This window comes from Prorops nasuta, unplaced genomic scaffold (assembly GCF_024137725.1).
Source record: "Prorops nasuta isolate Cenicafe-Biocafe unplaced genomic scaffold, Cenicafe_Pnas_1.2 PNAS00015, whole genome shotgun sequence".
Taxonomy (NCBI): Eukaryota; Metazoa; Arthropoda; class Insecta; order Hymenoptera; family Bethylidae; genus Prorops; species Prorops nasuta.
In genome coordinates this window covers 789,913-813,319 of record NW_027116812.1, presented here as the reverse complement: position 1 = coordinate 813,319, position 23,407 = coordinate 789,913, and the positions used below count along the sequence as shown (strand labels likewise).

The 23,407-nt window shown below is 38.6% G+C and overlaps 1 protein-coding gene across 1 annotated transcript in view; it reads left to right on the top strand.

The window, feature by feature from the left end:
* The window catches only part of kek5 (kekkon 5), a 212,023-nt gene that overhangs the window by 95,284 nt on the left and 93,332 nt on the right, over window positions 1-23,407 (top strand). The window contains exon 4 of the mRNA XM_066736709.1: window positions 4,156-4,209. The gene's annotated coding sequence lies outside the window, so the exon portion shown is untranslated. The remainder of the gene's footprint in view (window positions 1-4,155; window positions 4,210-23,407) is intronic.

The window sequence follows — 23,407 nt, the reverse complement described above, 5'->3', positions numbered from 1 at the left end:
GACCGACAGAGAGAGAGAGAGAGAGAGAGAGATTTGGAATCTACAGGATTTCATCTAATCGCTCAGGATACTATTCCCAAGAGACAGGTGAAGTGGTAAAGGGGGTATAAAGAAGATCTTCGGAGAAAACGAGACGTCAGTGGGAAGATGTCGTTTCAGCCTTGTATATATGTATATATATATATATATATATATATATATATATATATCGGGCAAATCGTTGGGAATCTCGAGATCGTTGCCCGCGAAAAATGGCAGATACGATCGGCGTCGATATGACGTTAAGGCGCCACCGCTGCAAAATAGCAACTGTGCCGATCCAATGGCAGAAACTTGCACGAATCGTTTTCAGTGTTGCTGCATCGAGCAATATCGCCTCCCTCCATCCTTTCCTTCATATAACATCACAGAAATGCACACACTCCCCCTCCCACAGAAAACTGGGGAACACCTGAACTTGCCAGGAAAATGGTACAACCCCTTTTCCACAATTTTCCGAAAGTCCTTTCTTTTCCCTCGCTAGAACCAGTAGGTATTATGTACATCCAGCATTATATATCATATCATATCAAGGTAACTGACAAAATTATGCTCGACACCTGTTTCTCGTAACAAGGAATTTTTCTGGGGAAATATCGCGCGCGGCATCCTTTCTCTCTCCAATATTTAACTGGGAAACATGGGCAAATAACGCCGAGTCTCCTTATCTATCTGCGAAACACTCGCAAAGAACGTCAAATACTTCTCTAACCGTATTTCAATATATCATTAATTAATTGTTCCATCCTCCTTCAGCGATTTATTATTTCCTCTGAATCTCATCTCTTTCGAGCGAATGTATTTTGTTCACAGTCTACCCTCGCCCTAGGAATTCATTAATTTTGCTACACTGTCAGTGCTTTGTTTGAGAACGCTCGAAAATAAGAAGAAGACGCAAAAGAGCCAAGCTTTTTCCACTTACAACGAGACGCACTGCGTGTTTTTCCAGCACGCTGCTCCTATGACTTTTCCAGATTTCGCAATATCTATATTTCGACTCCTGCATATTTCACATGCTTCAAGCTTCAAGAACCCTAAATTATTTTATTTCCTTCTCAACCTCAAAATGATGAAACCGCAGCTCGCTTCTTCCTTCGATATGGCAGAATCAATTTCAAGAAAAAGGCTTCTCCCAATTTATATTCTTCCGCTACAACGAGGAGTTGCTTCGTAATTTAATTGACGAATATCGTAGAGTCAATTATTGTTTACCCTTCGGCTTGTCCGGCAGGCAGATTGATTTTTGCTCTTTATTCCGATAGGAAATAAGCGGGTTTCTGGAATAACTAAGTCTGGAACATTGATACAGGAGGACTCGTCGGTTGAAAAGATTTCCTTCACTTCAATAAATTACCGTGAAATTCAAACTTTCCATCGATATTGTACATTAATCAGTGACGAGACGTCGGTCTTGTATAAAAAATCAAAGTCTCGGAGAATTATAAGCGAATTCATAGGAAAAAATCCATATTCAATAAAACACCTTATAAAGTATAATCTTGAAATACGATGTTTAATATTTAACTAATTTTGATTGAGTAAGTGGATTAATGAGACGTTTAATCGTGGTAAGAAAAAAGTTTGGCCTATCGCCAAATTAGCAAATCGATTATTCGTCTGGAAAACTTTTATCGAGCATCCGGGAGACGAAAGGAACATGTACGTGCAGCGTTACATCTCACGTATCTTTAGTCATGTGGTAATTCCGCGTGTACAGGCTCGGTTTAATTCTTTCGCGAGAAAATGGCGAATAGACCTAAATTAATACACCCACATCCATAGTCGGATTCCATTTTACGCGAACACAACCACTCGAGTTCGGAGGCCTCCTCCAGCTGAATTTCAGCAAAATTTCTGCATCAGGAAAGTTAGACTCGGTCGACCAAATGGACTATCACTTGCACATATTACACAATCGAATGAAAATTTTCTCAACACCTTATTACCATCTGTATCCAGTAAATTTTCAGCCTTAATTCTGACCAATATGAATACGTATCGAGGGAATTCTCCTTGGCTCTTGAAATAATTAATTAGCCAAGCTGTGTTCCATCCGTTTAATCAGGCTGGGTAATCAAGAGCTAAATTACCTGGTCGATTGCAAGGAAAAAGAGAGGAAGCAAACAAAAATCGCTCAACAGTCGAATTGGCAAGCTCGACACGGTAATCTCGAGAAAAATCCATGCGCTTTAATTTCCTGCACTCGCAGACAGCGGCCCAGTTTTGCGTTGACGCGATAAAATCGCTAAAACGCCATAAACGAAGAGAGTATGTGTGATAACTGGTAGAAGGAAGCAAAGAAGATTAATAGAGAAATGCGCGGAAAATTTGATTTGACATTTTTGACGAAAACCAATTCTGTCAGTCAATCAACAAGAGCGTTGTAAAGCTTTATAGTATTAAATTGTAGATCGCATCAACCAGAGGCCATGATTTTTACAGACCAGAATGATTCGCGCTGCCGCCGTTTTCGAGCGTTAATAAATAAAAGATTAGCATAACTGTTGATTGAATCCAGCCTGCTAAATAAATACTTTCCATCAAATTGGATGTTTCCAATTATCTTTTTGCGTTGATGTAACCAAATTACCAATTTACTTTCTTGAACGCGAGCCAACCTAAAAGCTGCTAATCGTCGGGCTTTTTTCGTCGGAAGTTGGAAACTCGTGAAATCGGGTTAATCAAGATAACTTCGATATGGAGTATTAGGCGAGAATCTGGAAGGGAAATTGAGGAAGAGGGTGTTGTTTATCAGATGACCACTTTGCGGGGTCTCACGAGATGGCGCGCCAGTGAGAGAAGCTTCCATTAGCAGATGCAACGGTATGCATGGTTGCTCGACCGACAATCGGAAACTGAATGATATGCTTCACCGAAATCCGCCTTTTTCCACCTTCCAGAAGCTCGAGCTTTAAATACAGCTTAATCCCATCTAGGGACCCTAGATTCCTGCTCAACTTACCAACATGTTTTTTGCACCAAGCTCAAACCTTCACTGGCAAAGTGGTTTTTACAGTCTGAAACCTCGACTTATCCTAATTATATAAGCCCCTTTGTGCGTGCTCGGCTCCACCACTCTCTGCGTTCTTAAATCTGACAATCAATTTACCGGACATTCCCGCACTACGAATTATATGCTACCAATCGTTTCGATATATAAATAATCACTATATATCGTCGAACGTCAGAATTAAGTTTCCAACTACAATTGATCAACGCAGCATTTAACCCGAGCAATTTTAATTTTACCTCGCTCCTTCGTTCTTTGCTTGCTTTTGATTAATTAACGAATATCAATGGAATGTACGTCCGTGTCGCTTAATGTTTCGCAGGTTTTCAGCAGTCGCGCGAACATTGGGGCCATTAATCTTGCACTCTGCGGGGCCGTGTTCATTTTGCTGCTGGACCTTCCAGAGCGAAATATAAGCCAGCTCTTTTCGTCCAGGATGAAAGTTGCAGTGGTTCTCCTCCGCATCGTGGCAGCAAAGAGGGACGACGCGAGCTTACCCTAATAACACTGGTTATCGTATATACGAGCTTGAATGAGTTTCGATTAAAAATTCATGACGTTACTTTGCCGTGAAGCATCGTAAAAGCAAACGTAAAATACGAAAACAGTTTCTTCGTTCTCTGTGAAACTTTCACGTTGCAGTCGTGAAAAAACGGCCGGCCACGTTAATGCGACACCGTCATTCCTCCCGCCTGCGTGCTGAAAACTTAACGGCTCCTTCGGATCCTAAATAAGTGATGCTCCTCCTCCTACGAACGAACGGATCCCATTGATTTCTTTCTCACCCCCCTCTCCGCACTCTACACCACAACCAGCATCATCCTATATATATATATACTTTTCCTTCTCACACCTTCCGTTTACTCTCCAAACTTTTCAACCACTTCTCTCTCTCTCTCTCTCTCTCTCTCCCTCATTGCTCAACTCTCTCGCGAAGAAAATTAATAATTCCAAAAGTAACGCTTTCGGAAATTGGGACAAGCTCAACGTCAGTGGCGGTTCGAATTTATCATAATTCCTAGTAAATGAAACGTCCAGTTTAGACGAGTCACTGAATAAATTAGCCAGTCTTCCGCGATTGACCGAGAAAAATCTTTTTGTTACAGACAAAGTGGAACGAGCGAACTGAGGATTTCTGATCGACTTTTAAGACCAACTGGGTGAGTATGTAAGATATAAATCTATTATGAAGAAAACGAGGAAGATCGAGTTACGAGAAATTGGCGTAGAATACGAGCAATGATTCAATTAATATTCATTTTACTAGCGTTTAGACGTCCTTACGAACACTTTCCTCGCCTATAAATATAGGTGTTGAACTTTGTTAGACCCAATCCCATGTCATTAATTACAATTGCTGCTGGCGTGGGAAATAATCAAGTTGGTTGAATCTGAGCTAGGAAGAGAGACCCCGACTGCTTGGGCATTGTGCTTCGAGTTAACGTACCTTAAGTGGCCCGAACCACAATATACACACTCTTTAGAAATGGTCCATGCCATAACCGACCGAGCGCAAAGCGCAAAGTGCCAAAAAGCCCCGTGGTCCGTTTTATCCACTGCATTGTACTCCTGTAATTGCGATGACTTCACTTTTCTACGTCCTATACATGTACAGGTACTCCTACGTGTATGGATGGACTGCCACATTCTAACGTAAAATTATTTTATTTCTGCTCCCTGCTTCTACTATATTATCTAGCGAAACAACCCAGCTACGCCCAGTCATAAATTATACTTCCGTTTCCTATACTATTTACCCTCGCAGCGAATTTATTAGTTATTTGCGACCGGTTACTCAAACTTCATTAAGATATCGTCATTTGTCACATTGCCTTGATAAAGTGTCTACCTACTTTTAATTCTAGCCACTTACGAAATTGACACTGATGATTATTAATCAACCATATTCCTAGTAGCAAATTCACGCACGCGCGTCTGCTGCGAGAACGAGGTCTCACTGTCACAGCAATCAAAATCTGGAATTTTAATAAATTGACACAGTTAATGAGGTTTAATTAATTTTTAGATGGTTTATCGAATCTCTGATATTCAAAGAGGCTGACAGAGCGAATATTGGAATATCTCGAGAGACCATCTGCTCTATCTAAATTCTTATGAGGAGCTTTCGCCCGTTCGACTTTCTTCAATCGATTCCATTCAAGCCGTAGCACTCGACTTCATCAACCTCAACTTATTAGTCCAAGAAATGGACTTTTTCATATTCATTGCTTACCTCTCCCGATGATGACAGACTCTTCAACTAGCATACTTCGTGATTTTCTAATAAAAGATCTCGTCCAGCTAAATTCTTCATCGTTCTTAAAATACTAATTAACTTTGTTGTTGTTACTTTTCCCAATTTTTCCTTCACAAAATATTTCTATGCTTCACGAATGAATAGTCAGTAGGAATGCTATAGAAAATTGTATTTGATACACAATCCCCGAGTCATTCGATAAAACTTCACAAGGGATCATACGATGGCTCGAAGGTTTATTGCATCATTATTTCGTTCGGATGATGATATTAGCATACGGTAAATGAGCTGAACTAGTTTATCAAAGGGCATGGCAGCTCAAAAATAATAAGGACACGCGCACTCTTGTAATTACTGCTAGTTGACACTCACACATGCCAGTGGCATACATAATGGCACCGAACAAATTTGTACGCCACCGTACTTTACACCCCCCCCCCCCCCCTCTCCCCCTGTCCCTGCTGCTCATTTCCGGAGTTACAAGCTTCCGTCGTTCCGACTTTCTTATGACTACCCTAAATTATGCAGCGAGTAAACAGCGCGAGATTATCAATCACGATCTTCAAACCTACTTTTTCGGGAATACCGACGATGATGATGAAATATGCGAACGGTGTATTTTCAACGATCGTTTTCTTTCTTCTTCCACGCAATATTAGTCCGACAATTGAGTGAAATGAAATATATTAAACAGAACGGGAGGCCCGGGCGAGACTAGATTAATGGATCTATTGTTCTTCAATCTGATTCAATTAATACCCCAGCCGCTACTTGACCCGATATAAGCGAGTCACGTTAAATTTGTCAAGAAGATCCTACCAGATATATCCATTGTTCCCAAAGTTCGCTAATGATTAATTAGGGCGTACATAATTGAGCGTCGACCCTTCCTTCATGCAGAATCTTCAGGCATAATTAACAACTACCAGAATATAAAAATTAATGCCATACCTATTTAGCAGTATAAATATTCGAGCGTCGCGTCCTTCGCTCTGCGGTATATATATAGTTATTAAGACACGGATGGTCTATAGGATGAGAAAAGTTGTCGATTTTTGTTCTTGGTTAGCAGCGACTAAGTCGGGACGATATTAATAGACTGTGCTGCAATTTGCAGCTGTAATTTGGTGGTTTAACGGCTAGAGTCCCAAAACCGCCCACTCATCGCAGCTCATCCTAAGCTTGATGAGCCTCGGGACAACTTTATCCAGACTGTAATGATGTGGGCGTCGTAAAACGACGCGGATCCCTTTCCGCCGGCGTCCGATTGCGGGTAATTCGTCCTCGTTTGCATCTGAAAGGCGATCCTCGAAAAGTCAAGGTTCGCGTCACCAAGCAAAAATAAGTATTCCTTTGAATGTAAGCTCTTGTTTCTTATTCGGAGTTCTTTAAAGAAAACACGGAACGTGAGAAATTGGAGATTATTCTTTCAGCTTAGGAAATTGATGGATTTAATAATTCGAGGCTGAGTCTTCGATAAGCAACTAAGCTGTTGGCACTGGCATTCATAATCAAATATAAATCTGATACAAAAGATGGATTTCATTAGCGGACGCGTATGAACTTATAGACTTTATAACCTTTCGTTGCTCGGACCTGATTGGATAGTATATAGATTGTGTGTGCATGTATACACTAACTCTTTCCTATATAGGTATAGTGACATAGAGTCTCGTTTATTCTAGGCTTGATAGTTTTGAAATAATCACATCGAACGAATAGTAGGTGCATATACATCAAATAAAAACCATTCAGACAATTCGCTGTGCTATTCCTATTATATCGAAATTGGGGAGAATCTATATCACTCTGCGTTCAAACAACTCAATTTAAAAATAATGCATAATGTATATATGGCTTTTAGAAAATTAAATTTAAAACTTTGCTTTTATTTTAATAAATAAATGGGTTACCATAGCAGCAACTTAGAGATTGTTTTATTATTGATAAATGGTATAGGAATTCTATTAAAGAACCTTTCAAGGCACTCATATTTTTTTATCAAAGAGCTAAGTTAATGACTATACGTATCAGGATTAGTTTATGCTTTGTTACTTTTAGTAAATTTAATGTTTTCATTATTGAAGTAGTATTTACCAAAAGCTACAACATTTTTTCAATGCTGTACTTCACTTTTTGGAATTCGATTGCACACTCTTACCGTATAGTGTGGTTATAACTGCATGTACAAATAAGAGAACGCAATAAAAATTACTGATTTTTTTTAATAATCAACACGAGTATTACACAATATAGGTATGCCACAACAATCAATTTGAACGAAACGATTATTAATTGCTGACTATAGCTTACTTTCATGAGCATTTTTCCAGTTTTTTATAGTATATAATTGCGCACCATTGTTAAGATTATTAGGGATAATTTAAAAAAATGTATAGTATTCGAAACACTAATATAAAGTTAAAGTAGCCAATATGTAAATAAAATTTACGCATGTGTACACTTGCTACGCGATGTTATCCCATGTAAAATTTTTAAATAAACCGATATGAATAAAAGGGGTTTTAATTTTAAAGAGTTTTTAAACTGAAATACTTAAATATTGGAATAATCATGCAAAAGGTATGTAAAACACTGAATATTATTGGCTAACCTATATCAAGCACAAAAAATATCTCCTCGCAACGAGCTAAATAAGATGAGCCTTCAGCTTCAATGTTAACATGGGATTTCATTAAAACAATAGAATGAAACTCTTACAACGAGTTATTCATTTTAATCAATGCACGCGAATATTTCAAAATCTAATGATCGAGTAAAAAATTGTTTGGAGCAAATTTTCTAGACTTGAGAAGGAGATATAAAATCTTATAATCGAATTAATCTTCAAAGCTCGTTTATACACTACATGAAGGTCATCTTGTGTTTTTTAAATAAAGTACCATTTTTTACAATATATATTCTTGACGATTATCTCAAGAGCTTTTAGGAGTACTATATTAATTTATTATTTATTAAATTATTTCATTAGATATTTCAATTAAAAAATATATGTAAGTGAGCGACTGTGCATGTACACTGCTTCAACCAAAATCACTATTATGTGCAATTTTAAATTGTACTGTTTAGTGAGCGACTAAATGGAATTAAATATTAATATATTTTATTAAAAAGTTCTTAATTAAAACTACAAGATTGTAATAATAATGGGGGCTCCGTTAAAAATACTTAAGATAACTTTTGCATAACTTTCAAACAATATTTCTAAGCGATACCAATGATAAAACACAGGCCTCCTCTAAGCTAAAGGACTTTAGTTCAATTTTTTTTTTTTTTATTCCATTACAAATTTCCAAGTATTTGCATGTATCGATTAAAACGAATGACTCTGTAAATCACGTGGTTTTAATAATGGCAATTGATGAATGGCATGATAACTCAAATACATTGAAATCCCCCTCTTCCCCAGTCAGTTATGCCTCCGCTACGTACTCTTGACCTGAATTATTCTATATGCAGAAACAGAAACGATGAGAGGGAGGGAGAAGAAAAATATGTAATAGCGTATTAAATAGGGATTCCATGAATTTGCAAAAAAGCTGTCTGAACAGAAATATTCGAGTTTCGTGTTTTCCTCAAACGAAGGGGAATATCGAGCAGGATATAAATCATTTCAGCATTATTTTGCGTCAGCCTGTAATTTTAACGAGTCTCGTCGTTGCGTGTAATAAAAATCGCATAATGATCACTGAGAAATTAATTGTGAAATAAATCTATGCGAATTAATCGACTATAATGCGACCGAAAGAACTATAACCTGCATAGTCTAAGATGATACTGGAGATAATTACGTCGAATTACGATAAATCACAGCAGCCTTAATCGAAATTGAAAAAAATGTTTGGCTGATCAAAGAAGCCAATTGTTTCTACTCCATTCTGGGACCCAGTAACGCTGACTGTGGTCGTCCATCTCGCGCGCTGTTTGCGCTCGCTTGAAAATTTATATATTCTACGCGCGGAGTGTATTAAGCAGTTTGCAGAAATACGACAATGGGAAATTACAGAAAATCGATATGTATTCTTATTAAAAGTGTACTTTGGGAGAGACGAACAATGAGCCCCGTATTTATATGTATATCCATGTCGCTTTAATCTTGTTTGCAAGCTAGAAACTTAAGTTATTAATTTCATTTATGCAATTCGCGGGATGTGATGTCTTGTTATATTTCTCTCAATTCAGGCTGTCACTAATGAATAACGAAGCTCAATGTCGAAATGCATTCTACCACAATGCTAAATGTATGCAGAGATCCTGACTCTACCTGCAAAATAATGTATTTCGTCGGTTAGTTAAATAACTTCTTTTTTTTATTTTTATGTGCATTTAATTCATTTTAAAAACGAGCAAATAAATTTAGGAAAAACCACCAACATTACTTTAATAAAAAAATTAAATATTCTGTTGAAGCATCGAGGTTATATTTTATTGCCATAACATATTTATCGGCTGTAATTTATAATTTAACAGTACAGTGAGGGAAATTGAATCGTATGTGGTTCGGCTGATTTCGGCTAGAGATTCGCTAGTGTGGCTGTAGCTACTTTACACTGCAAAAGAGTTAAATGCCCTGAAAGAATTAAGGAAACAAAAAGAAATCACGTTATAAAATGAAAATAACATTTGTTTACAATACAGATTATATAAAGCTTTAAAAATTATCTATATAAATTACAATTCAGTAAATTAACATTAATTTTCTTAGATGTATATATAAATTAATTTTTAAAAATATACTACATTACAAAACGATTTCATTTACAGTGTATATAAAATATTCAAAAATGAACATAACACCAGCTGTGGTCTGCCGAGTAGCTACGTGATTCCTGCGATCACTAAGTTAAGCACAAGAGTGCGCACTTATCCTGAATTGGGTGACCGCTTGGGCACACCAGCCAGGTAGAGCCTTGTTCGTTCCATTTGTCGGCAGTCTCGCAGATCAGCTACACGTACGATTAACAACATTTCCTCGCATTTAAACCAAAGAGGGAACACAAGGCTCGAACATATAGATATTTATTTGGAACTATGGTATTCGGAAATATTTGAGTTGTACGATCTGAGAAAGAACATTGGAAGAGAAGATCATAGAACTTAAATATATCTGAATACCATATCTCCATCGAAATATTGGCTGTTATTATGCTCAGTTTTGGATATTTTATATATAATGTAAATGAAATTTTTTGTAATGTAGTATATATATTTTTAATGATTAATTCATATATATCTAAAAAAATTAATGTTAATTTACTGAATTGTAATTTATATAGATAATTTTTTAAGCTTTATATAATCTATATTGTAAAGAAATGTTATATTCATTTTATAACGTTCCTCCGTTCTAAGGTTTCTTAATTATTTCAGGGCATTTAACCCCTTCGCAGTGTAAAATGGCTATAGCCGCTCTACATTCAATCTGTACTTTAAATTTTAACATCGAAAATGATATAATACATTATGAACCATATACACGATTCAATTTCCCATTGATTTTCCACTGTGTACGTATGCACAACATATACAAAATTAAAACCGGAAGGACCGGGGCCCGGGATTCATAAACGGAACTTGAGTTCAAGCGCTTCAAGCCCCCCTTGAAGCCAGAACCCTTGAAATCTATATTATATGTCACATAAACTATAGATATCGAAGCTACACTTCTGAACAATCAATTATATTTCAATTTGGCTAAACATATCGAGTATTTTCCGCAGTGCTGAGAGATCGGTTGTAGGTTTGCAAGCAGCCTCGATAGCACAATCAACAGAGACAAAAATTAAGCAATTCTTTTCGAACATCTGCTACATTACTATTGAATGAATTGTAGTATTCTAAAATAATAGCCAATAACATACATACATCGCTCCCTTCAGTTGTATTCTGCTGAGCCACCATTAATTTTTCGTGCTATAGTTTAGTGTTGGCCACAGTGGAGGTACAGGGTGAAGTTAGCCAAAATATAACCGATTCAATTTCCCCCAGTGTATATTGTTTATACTACGTGTATAATAGCATAGCAGGTATCATGTACAGTCTTGTGGATTAAAGTTTGCTGATTGCGAGTCATTACCCCAAGGACCCAAGCTCGATTCCCGAGACAGATTAGAATAAAACGAGAAATTTCCATTGTCTGGCAAAGTACCAGGGGTATTTTTGATCCGTTCCCAAAAGAAGCTTGAGAGGAAAAAACGCTGGCGTTAATCGTCGATCAGTGAGTGTTCTAGAGAGATTCTCTGTACGCATGTAACTACATTGAAGTAAAAACTGAAAAATAGGTTATCTTGGAAAGAAAATAAAAGTGTGTTATAATTGTGAGTCTTGAACAATGTAGGGGAAGCTACTATATATAGAAGTAGATTTAATAACGATCACGAATCGAGCATGTAGAAGATTGATACTCGGCTTACCAGTGTGCGAAATTGGCGCATGAAATTTGTAACCCGCAGACACACGGTCGGATACTGTACCGAGTATACACGATCCAAATGTACGAAATACAAGGGATGTTTTGTTGTGACAAGGGAAGTCGAAATTCTAAATTAATTTTCTCGAGACCTCAATCAGCAAAGCCACTAGAATAGTTTCACAGTTAATTAAGAAGTATATTCGGAGCTTTCACGTTTATGACCTTATTTTTAACGATTTTACTTGAGAATTTGCTAAATTGTTATTAATTTGCATTTAAGATGGTTGTTGGATTTTACATCTGCTGGCTGGAAAATTTTTGCTCTTACTTTAGAATTCATTATTCCAGTCGACAAGTGGGAGTTGACGCGTTTCCACACCCGGACTACCAAGCTCCTTATCTTTGCGTCGAGCTCCTCAGAAAGTTTTCGGAATTGCGAGAGTACGGCCAATCAGGGAATATGCAAATATTCGCTTTTGCCAGAATCTGGCCGAGCTCGAATTATTTGGTATACAAAGCGATAGGAGGAAAACATGCACTCGCAACTTCCAAATTTTAGAAGCCACGTCGTTTTAGAATACTGCTTGTATTTTGTGATAGGTATATTCTAACTCGAAAGTATATATATATATATATATATAGAATCAAAAATACCTTTAAAACAGTTGTAAAGATAAACCGCACGATTGCCTCGATATCGCTCGACGAAACGCACTCATTAATAATAGAGAAATTTAAGGCGTCAAAGCATCGAGCGAGAAACGATTTATGGAATTATTTGAGGATAAAGTCGATCAAACGAATAAAAGCTTTGAATAAAGTTGCTACGGTTAGACGACAGAAAGCAAATTATATGGATATAATCAGCAAAATTGAATCGTAAATTGAGATGATTTGGAGAAAAATTTGAGCCGATTGATTTGCGAAGTGGAGTAGTAAAATTGAATGATTCGACAGAATTGCCGCGTTGCTTTGATGGATTTTCTATTGACGGAATGCGGAATCCGTGGGTAAATCATGAGGTTTGTATGAAAAGCATTATCCGAGGGGCCGTTGCGAACCGGAGCCTATTTCGCTCGAAGCTCGCATTTGTCGCGCATGCAACCGCGTGCTTACGTGTAAAATAATGCCACGGTACAGTTTAACGCGCAAAATGAATGATAAAAACTCGTGGGAAGACCGCGCGTCGTGGGAATCTTATTTTAAGGGAGATTCTGAAATTTTTGCAATTCTTGTCAGAAGGATGGGACCACTCGGGTTTGCGTTATCGTCACGATCGATCCGGCCACATGCTGAATTTCCTGTAAAATTCCACGTATATATATATATATATGTAAGGTAAGTTTGAGAAAATGGGGAAATTTGAATGACGGCTTGAGCAAGGGATTGAAGAAATGGAGAGGCAGACAGTGTTGCTGGCTTTGGCCAAAACGGACTCTGGACTGCTCGGTAAAATGGATTGGCACGAGGTTAGCTGTTCTCTGCCCACCAGAACGCCTCGTTTATCAAACGCGTGATGAAGCTGTTGGCTTGGAGCAGAGCCCTAGCATAAGCAAACTCCGTCTTATCTCGCATCCCCCAACGTCTTGCTCTCACAGCCCTGACCTACCCTCTCCTTCTCAACCCTCTTTCCTTGCCTCTTCCTCCGCTCCCTCGAGAAACTCCTATACATATATGTGTATGTATATATACCTATAAAATTATTTTTCTTCCCACACCAATTCAATCGCAGTTTTCGCAATCCAGCACCACGAAATCCCGTTACGACACCCTCCGACCACCGGCTTCCGCCAATTTCAATTCCACCGTTAAATTTTGCTACGAAGATTCAATTAAAAGGATTGATTTTCGTTGGCGTATAGTTTTCCGTAAATATAGGAAAACTGTTGATGCACGAGTGGGTCAGGAGCACGAAATTTCAGGATGAGTGATTGACGGCGCGGCGCTGTACGCTTGGAAGATAATTAGTTGAGAGTTGGTCTGAGTGAGAGAGAGAGAGAGAGAGAGAGAGAGAGAGGGTTTTCAGGGGGTGAAAGCGTATTTCTCAAAGGAACGAGGGAGGACTTGGTACGCCAGTACGTAGCAACATTGCGAGCGGTAGTAGTAAAGGCATCTCTCGAATCTTCGACGTTTCGTATAACTACCAGGAAGAAATTCCCAAGAACCCGCTACGCGGAACACAGGAGGGTAATGAAATTTCTTGTTTCGTAATTTATCACTGGTTTCTTGGCCTGGCGACAACGGCTCGTCTCGCAGCGATCATTCCAGCGAGAAATATGCTCCAGTTTCCTTCGGGTTTAATTAATTTTTACGCGAGAAGATTGAGGTAGACAACAATTGAAACGAGTTTATCGGGATCTATTTAGCAAACGTTGCAATTGAGAAGACTGAATAAATCGGATGAAAGGGCTTTGGATTAACGGGGCTCGTGCTTAGGTTTCTGTAGTAGCTGCCGATTAGTTGCTCTATGCCAGACTACAAACGTGCCTTTACTACTACGCAATTCCACCTATCTTCAAAGGCTTCAAGCCTAAAAAGAACTGTGTAAATCTTTTTGAGTTATTTTGAAGAATTAATTTCTCTGGTGAAATTTAATTACATGAAATATAATATATAGAGAGAGATTTTTAGCTGTATCGATCAAGCATACTTCTTTTTTTTCTCTAGAAAGTAGTCGAGCTTTTCTAATTAGGGCAAATTATGCGCATTGCTATATATATATATATATATATATACGTATGTATACTTTTCCAAAGGTTTCGTATCATTTATATCAGGCAATTACTATTTCATCTTTTTGGCTTTTCCAAACAATTACGTTCACAAAGAGAATTAAAAATTTTATTGGTCCAGCGATAGACAGCGACAAGTAATTTCGAGGAAATTTCAAATAACCGATGAAAGGACCAGTATTGGCTTTTAAACACGAGCTTTCAAGGCTCCATCGATTATTTCCGCTTTTCGTAAAATATGTCGGCTTCAAAGTTTTTCTCCGTTACCTCATCCGTGATCTTTATTGTAGCTACTGGTTGGTCGACTCGGAACATCACGATTCTCGTTTTTTAATTCATGAACAAGGCTTCATCGATGCGAAACAGAGGAGCTCATTCGTAAAGCTAATTTGTGAATTTGAAATAAAAATTAGTTCACGAGCGTACAGCGTACGACTCTCCTGTCCGGAAAGCTTGGAGATAACGCGCACTCAATTTGTTTCTTTTTTTTTTTTGTCAATTAATCAGGATTTTAAATACTAATAGTGGAGTTACTTTTTCAGTAAGTGGAACGGTGTGTAAATCAGATATTTTCCATTAAAAGCCAATAATATTTCATTCACGATTCAGCGGTGTAAATGAAGAGCGGCGAAAAGTCACAATTAAAACTGTGAGCTCACATTTTGTTGCAGGGAGTGGAGGAGAAAAAAAGAGTGCATATGAAGGATAATAATAATAATAGTAATAATTTTAATGTGCCAAGCGGTTTCCGGATGCTTGGCTCGGGGCCAAAAACAGATATACACGTAATTACGTCCGCGACTAATTTTGTCCATTGTAATAGGAATTATAACAATTTAGATGGCATAGTTTGTTCGGGGCGTTAAGCGCTCACGGGCAGCTCTCATTTTCCTCAGCTCGTACGGAATGCGTACGTTGCGTGCCGCATTGCACACGTCACTCCAAATTCACCAAGTGATATCTCTCCGCCATTTCCCCTACATCCTCTACTTACTCTCGTAGGGAGAGAGAGAGAGAGAGAGAGAGAGCGGCAGTTGGCAGTTTCCTTAACGGCAAACCCTAGCTCTCCCTCCCCCCCCCCCCCTCTCCCCTTCACCAGCATCTCTCTCCACAGCAAAATCCCTCTCCCATGCATGGAAATCGTTTTATAAACTTTTGTCTATACCACTTGCTAGCACAAACAGTCTCTCCTCCCTCCAGATAATGTTTCAATCATCGTCAACGAATTTTTCAAATAACTGAGCAGCTATATATATATAGTGGAGTGTAGAATTTGGGGAAAATTGAAAATAGTAAGTGCACTTTTCGTGAAAAAGATTAGTTATAGTTTTCGACGTTAATTTGAGCGAAGAATGTTCTCCGTAGTTTTCAAACATCCAGCAGCTTGCTTTGCTTTTTATTGCTACCCGGAGTTTCCACTTTTCTCGGAGTAATACTGCTGGGACTGAAAGTCTTGTAACTCAGCCACGTACTGGCTGGCGTATTGCGAATTTCGTCAGTCTTGAGGATAAGTGCCTACGAGAGAATTTATGTTCGAGTGACACTAACCATTCTCCCCGCGACCGTCCCCTTCAGTCAGATACTTACTTTTTACCATCGCTTCCCAAAAACCCTGCACGCCTTTTTATCAGTGATAATACCTATAATAATAATAGTAAGAAGAAAGAAAGGGAGAAATATGAGGTTTCCATACAAGGATAGCATATACATATGTACACACATATAGTAACCGAATATAAAGCAACTTTACAATTTTGTCGAATTTATCATTCGTTTGGAGATTAAACTCGGTGGACACATTTTGCACAGGAAAATTCATGATTGAACAGTATGAAAAATCTCTTAAATCGGATTAGCAGATTCCCTGCTAATTCCTAAATACAATTTCAGGTTACGGATTAGTGTACGCAGCTGGTTCAGTATATCGTTACAATTAACTAAGTCTCAATGCGCAGTGTAATTAAAGGAATTCGCATGAGTTAAATATTTACGATGTGTATCCTCGAACGGCAGGATATTTAATAGCGTTTCGGTCTTGCTGCATTTTGCTGAGGCGTTGATTACGCAAATTCATCCTGATAATGCAAGGAAATCTTCGATTTATGCAAATCCGTTCATGACTTTTGTTTACTACCAGCAATTCAAGCAAAAACTTATCTGATATCCCATTAAACCAGTTCAATGCCTTCCTCACATTTATCAGATTCGCCTTTTAATCAAGATACACGGGAATATATATCTCTACGGAATAAATCTTAAAGCTCTCGATTTTTAGCTATGTAGACATAAGTATAAGTATTTTGAATAAACGAATTATCAGTCCCCTATTTATTCGCAACCAAACACGACCCGTGAATATAATCTGGCCTGATAAATGGGATGAGTTTGATGGCGCTGTTTTGCAAAATGGAATCTTCTGACGAATTCGTTGAGTGAGATTAATTTATGCGGCCAGCATTCGCCTTTATTTTCGTGTGCTGAAGGCAAAAACGCTTGGTTAGTGGGGAGCCAATTAATAACTATAGTTAAAAGGAGGGTGGGTGGGGGGAGGGGCAGAGCAAACGGGTGACTGAAAAGCTCGGAAGGGTCTCGCTCAACGATAACGAAAGCTTTCAGATAGTGGATGGAGAGAGAGAGAGAGAGAGAGAGAGACCGGCCTGTTTTTAGCTTGGCATGATATTCCACGATAAGCACAAGCCACGCGTGTAACTGCACACCTATGGCTCTTCCCTGGAAGGTACTTTTCTTGGTGGCAACAATGGTTGGCCCGTTTTGCGAGGGTTGCGAATAAAAAGAGGGCCATTCCATTCCCTTCCCCGATCGTGCTTTATCTTTCCTCGACAACAGGCCAAGCTTGATAAAAGTATTGCTGCTGATGCAGTGCGCTCCCTAACCTACGCTACGAGAATTTATTATTTTCGTATTTATAATAAACTCCCACCCCCACTCCCTCCTGCACAATTTCTACAATGTTCTACACATAAATCGAATTATATTTCTCTCATTTCCCTCCGCCTTTCGACTAATTAATTCAACTCGTATATCTGCTGTACAATGACTAAATAATAATATTTAATTATATTTATCAGCTATAGGCCAACTGTTTAATTACGTTTTCCAACCAAACAATTAACCAAATTCAACAGCACAACTTATAATTGATACTACGATATTGTTTTCTATACATACTTACCATAGAAAAAGCAATTAATATTAATTAACACTTTAACTAGTGTTTTTTCCTAAACTAAACTAGCCAGCCATTTTCCAATGTCCATCAGTAAGCACTTTTTGATATTTTAAACGAACAACGTAATTATCCTGTGCTTCATTGTTCCTGTACATGTGCTGATATAACCCGTATTGGTCGAACTTCATTAATTTTCCGAACGTTCCAGCATTCATTTTGCAAAACAAGACTCTTCGTCGAATAATTGCAAATAAAGGATCGCTCGCCTAGCAATATATACCGAACGCTATTTTAATTCAATCATGCGAGATTAATTCATCAACTTATAATGTAAATCGCGATATCAATTTTCAGCTTACGGCCAGCCAAGCCATGACGGTTCCGCGTTTTCTCCTCGAAATAATAATAAGTAAAAACAGGTTGTGTAAGAAAATTCCTGTCGATAATCAAGCGGTTCGTATTATTCTCTCGTGTCTTGCAGCTTTTGGCTTTATCTTTCGTGCTTTACAAAGTCGCGACAGGAACGACAATACGGCTTTCATATTCCTCAACGGACGAGGAGAGCCAGTTAAATTCTCTAATGAAATTTCACCTCGCGCCTTTTCCACCTTCTCCTCTTCCCCCATTCTCGCTTATAAGAAACGTGGCTCGCCGAGAAAAAAATAGACTGGATTAAAAGAAGCTGATTGCGAGAAAAAGTCGATCTGCCGATTTTTCAGCACACTTGCGCCACCGTGAACGCAGCGAAATAATTGCAAGCAGCTGCACCCCAAGAATCCTTTGTCTCGCTTCTGTTGTCGTCGAGCGAAATAGTGTCGGAATCGCAGAAATATTACGACAATCATTACGGCTTGTGTGTGTGTGTGTGTGTGTGTGTGTGTGTCTTATAATTGCTGACGGTGGTACTCATTTTCATCAGTATTGCGAAGATTCATAGCCAAGATCGAACTTTGTCGATAAATCCTTTCCCCATTGTTAAATAAACTTTCCAATTAGTCGAACAATTTTCCATCCAGTAGTGAAGGTCCGCGATTGATGAGCCAGAATCTACTGCAGTGAGAATGTATTATTAATAATATAGGGGAAATTGTAAATTTCGTTGGAGATCGTTAGTTTGCTCGATCTAATTAATCCATAAACCTGCTGACACTGGAGCGCATCTTGCAGAGAAAACTCGTTGTTAGCATTCAGCAACGAAATGAAAGAGAATTTCATAGTCCAGAGACGGAAGGAAGAGGCAGTGTCGCAGAAAAGAAAAATCGCTTTGCATAAGGCTGTTACACGTGCACTCGGCATGGGGTAGGAAAATGTTCCCGGCGAATCTACAGAAGCTGACTTTCTTCTTGCAAAACTAATTTATGCTAATCTCCAGACTTTCTTTGTGACGCTATAGCTTTTCGTGCCCCGTTCAAGGTTTTATACCAAAAGCGTCTCACTCTCGTTAAAATCCGTTTGTTCGTCTCGATATTTTCCCAAATTCTCTCCTCCCAATCGTCCATCCTCTATCTCTCTATTGAGCGGAATAAAAAAGTTTAACCAATAAATTTCTGCCATCCAATAAAATCCCACCGATTTTCATCAAAGTAATAAGGACTGATACACTGTCACATATACATATATAATATACATGTGTATCTATATGGATATTAATTATTAGGAGAGAGTGCTTCAGAGACCTGCGTGCAAAAACTTACCGTAGGAATTTCATAGAAAAGAGAAATTTGCTGGAAAAGCAAATTTTTGGAATATTTTAAAAGAAAAGAATAATTTTTATAGTTTTCTCTCTCTTTTTCTCTCCAACATACGTGAGAAATTAGACAGAGCTGCGATTATCGTCTTATCGTACACGGTTGTACTCAGAAGTATCTCTTGAAAATTGTAAACCACTGGGAGAAAGTTTGTAAAACGTCGTTTAAGCTCTTGTTATTTGTTTGAGTTCTTGTTGATTAAACAGTTTAGTTCTTTTATAGTTCCTTAAATTGTATTATTTATTTGCGTGCAAGTTCGAGATTCGTAACGATATATAAGAATAAAAGCTTCAGCCCCATATCCGACAAACACTATAGAAATAAAGTAGAAAGTGCAGCTAAAAGGTTGAGACCAGAACTTTGAACTATTATTAAGTTGTAGCAATATTTATAATTTTTCCGTTAAAAATCCAACATGTTTTCTGTAGCCTTTTAAGCTAAAAGTTGGAAATGAAAAAATAAGCATTCCAAAGTGGTTTTAAGTAGAAATAGAGCAGGCGGAAAACGAGTTGAATTCATTTCTGGGAACGCTACGAGGTATGAAAGTTTCGCGATATAAACAACATGATTTAGGAAAAGCTTGAAGCTACCTCGAGAGGAGTTTAATTGCAGGAATCATCAATGGGATCGAAGCGGAGCAAAGGCTGTAGGAAAAATTGGGTCGCAGAGATTCAATGTGGAATTTTACTGGAAAATATCCATAAGCTGTCCGTTCGGGTTATTGGTAACACGATACGGGCAGCTCCGAGTAATATCGTTAGTACGTACACTCACACAGCGATCTTTGGTAAACAGCACCCACTCATATTGAATCCTGTGTGTTCAACGAAGCGTTCATCACTGCGAACTGGCCAGGACCAATGAAACCTGCGAACAACTGTTTACAGTTTCCCTTGTTGCCTTTGAAGGTTCAAGTGTATAACTGGAAACTCTCACCTCTGCCCCCAAAATTCTCCGAAAACTAGCCTGGATTGACCGATCATTAATTAGTATGAAACCTCCTGTCCTTTACCCATCTAATATAATTTTGAGACTCGCATCTACCTCGCAACCCTTATTGCGCGAAATAGCTGAAAGGATTTGTAATATTTAAAGTGCGATTCACCGAAGCCTTTGACATTTTACGAGAGATTTTTTGCTAACAAAGGATAGCGCAATATACCATATATAGTATTAATTGAAGGGCCACTGTACAGGTTTCGAAGCTTTTTGCGTTACGTTGCAATATCGGTAATATTGTTAAAACAAAGCTTTGAATAAAGTATTTTTACCAGGCAGAAAATATGGCTTGCCCCCCCCCCCCTCACTCACTCTCTCTCTCTCTCTCTCTTTATGTTCTGTTGTGTTTTCATTAACCTTGCAATATTTCAGAACACTCACTCTCTCGCAAGCCGGTAAACGATAAAATGAATATTGTCTCTCTTACAAAAGTGTGCATGGATAGATAATTTTTATGGGTTTTCATCAGCAAGGCAGTGCATGGTACGATCGCTTTGCAATCAATCTTTATACTTTCCTCATTATTTATTTATAACATCCTTGCCTTTTAATCATGGTACACCGATGATTGTAGACAATCGTCGCTTCGATCGCACAACGGACAGTTTTGGAATCCCTGGAGAAGAAGCCGAAAGCGATGAGACATCCTGGCAAAACCCAACGGCGGCAAACGGGCGGCGCGGCGGCAGGAGAAACACGGTGGAAAAAAGAAAAAAACCTCGGTTTTACTGGGTTAAGCTACTTGGTATTCCGCGGAACCTGGAAGTTCTTGATCACGAAACACTTGATCTGTGTAAAAGAAGTCGAAGACAAAAAGCGCATCACCACATGCATAGGAATCAGGGATTAATGCAAAGAGATTCTTTCGTTTCTCGGATCTATGAGCTGTAGAGAAAGCTCACTGAAAAATTGCAATATCGATTAAGGGCGATGATAAGCCACTTTTACTTGCTTTTTTAGATCCATCCTGATTTTCTTCATTAGTTATATATATGTGGATCAGCCCAATCAACCAGCTTTTTACGCCTCTGTTTCTTCGTCCATGCAACTTTTGCCTGAATAAGAGAAAGAGAATTTTTAGCCACATACACACACACACACACACATGTACCACCGAACGGGCCGATATTTATAAAAGAACAATGACACCGCGATGTATGCGCAGTACACACATACACGGCCTATATCGATTATTCGGTCCGAGAGTAATGTAATTTCGGAACTAAACGATGCGGACGTGCAATTTCAGAAATCCCGCTGCGACTTGCCATAATGGACGAAAGTGACTTCCGTTAGCGATTTTACGGACAACATGGCTCAATTATATTGCGAGCTGCCCGATTGGATGGTCCATTTCGATAACGCTAAGATAAAGACGAAACAAGGGCACGAGACTGTCGCATAAAGCATCGACTGCCTGAAAAATATTCTAATCAAAGATAATTACTGTAATTGCTAATATCCATTACCGTACGCGAAATGCCATTCGCCAATCAAACATTTCGACTGCATATGACATATTTTACGGGAATTGTTTGCCAGCTGTATCGATCGAGGAAAATTTACGCGGAAACTTCTATACATCTGTTCGTGCAGCAAAGCTCGACGATCAAGGGTTCTCTAACGATTTTCGTATTATAAACTAGAAGCATCCACTTTTACTGCGAGTTGCCAGTAATAGATAATGCCCGGAGCATTATTAGGCGAGCTCATTAGACATCGTAGATATTATTGCCCTGGCAAAGTTGCCCCAAAATTATGCTAAACTGATCCCAGATATTTTACATAACGTTCTTCATAAACTAGTGCAGCATTTTCTTCGCAAACTTTCCACCAGCGGAACCTTATAATCGTCTGATTTTCTTTATGGCTATGCTCGGATGCTGCGAAAGTGCTGCAAGGGTTTTTGCTTAATTTTGCCGGCTTAATTTTTTTATCGTTCACTCACAAGAATGTTTTTCATCATTTTCGCCCGAAGAAGTTTATTGATAAGAATTCAAACAAGGCTGATTAATGAAACTTTAGCGATTCTCCGCGAGGAATCATATTTCATTCGGCCTTTCCTTTTATTGATATAATTATTAAAATGTGTATGTGTGTGCGCCAGTTCTTTTGCATTTTACTTTCTTCGCAGCTTTGGGATGCTATGGAAATGTTTGCGTAGACTTGTATAATTAATTAAGGGAGATCCTGTAGTTGGAGAAGCTTTGAAAGAAGTGCCTTGGATCGGAGAGAGCTTAGCGACCGAGCCACGCTTAATCATCCCGCGAGTTTCGTTAGCCGCTTGCTAGCTTTTCTAATTATGAGCTCGAGTGCTGTCATTGGATTACGAAATTAAGAGGCGAGGATACCATAAGGTCATTAGCTATTCGTAATTTTAACTAAGAATAAAGCCTAATCATTGCTCGCACGTAACGCGTGTCTCTCGTTATTCGATCAGTCGAGTTACCCTCGATGGATCTAATCTGCTTGTATCATATATATATTGTATATGCTAATGACACTTTTAGTCAGCATCCATTCGTCCAACGAGCAAGTTGCGTTTAAACCACTAATATTTAGGCGACGATAAACGTGTAAAGTGTGCCAACACACTCTCACCTATTTAATCTTTTACCAAGTGCAATTCTCCCTTTACGATATAGGCAATTGAATATTTTTTTTTCATGCAATATTCCGTAACTGCCTCTGTTCCTTTTTAAAAAGCCATTTCTACCGCGTTAACAGTGATTATATTTCGTTGCTCACGATAGGCTAATATTTGCCTTACAACAAGAAACTCGCTAAGCAGCTCGACACTTAGTTATTTCGGTCCGCCCACAATACTCGTGTATTTGCAATGCTGTTTCACCGCCTTGGCTCGACCGGAAATACCTATTGATGGAAAAGCGTCCACAATCCATTTTCTCAACGCGCGTTACACGCACGGTATAATGCTACCGTGTGTATGTACGGTAGTACACGTGCAGAACTATAATAAAGCAAATAGAATCCATTGA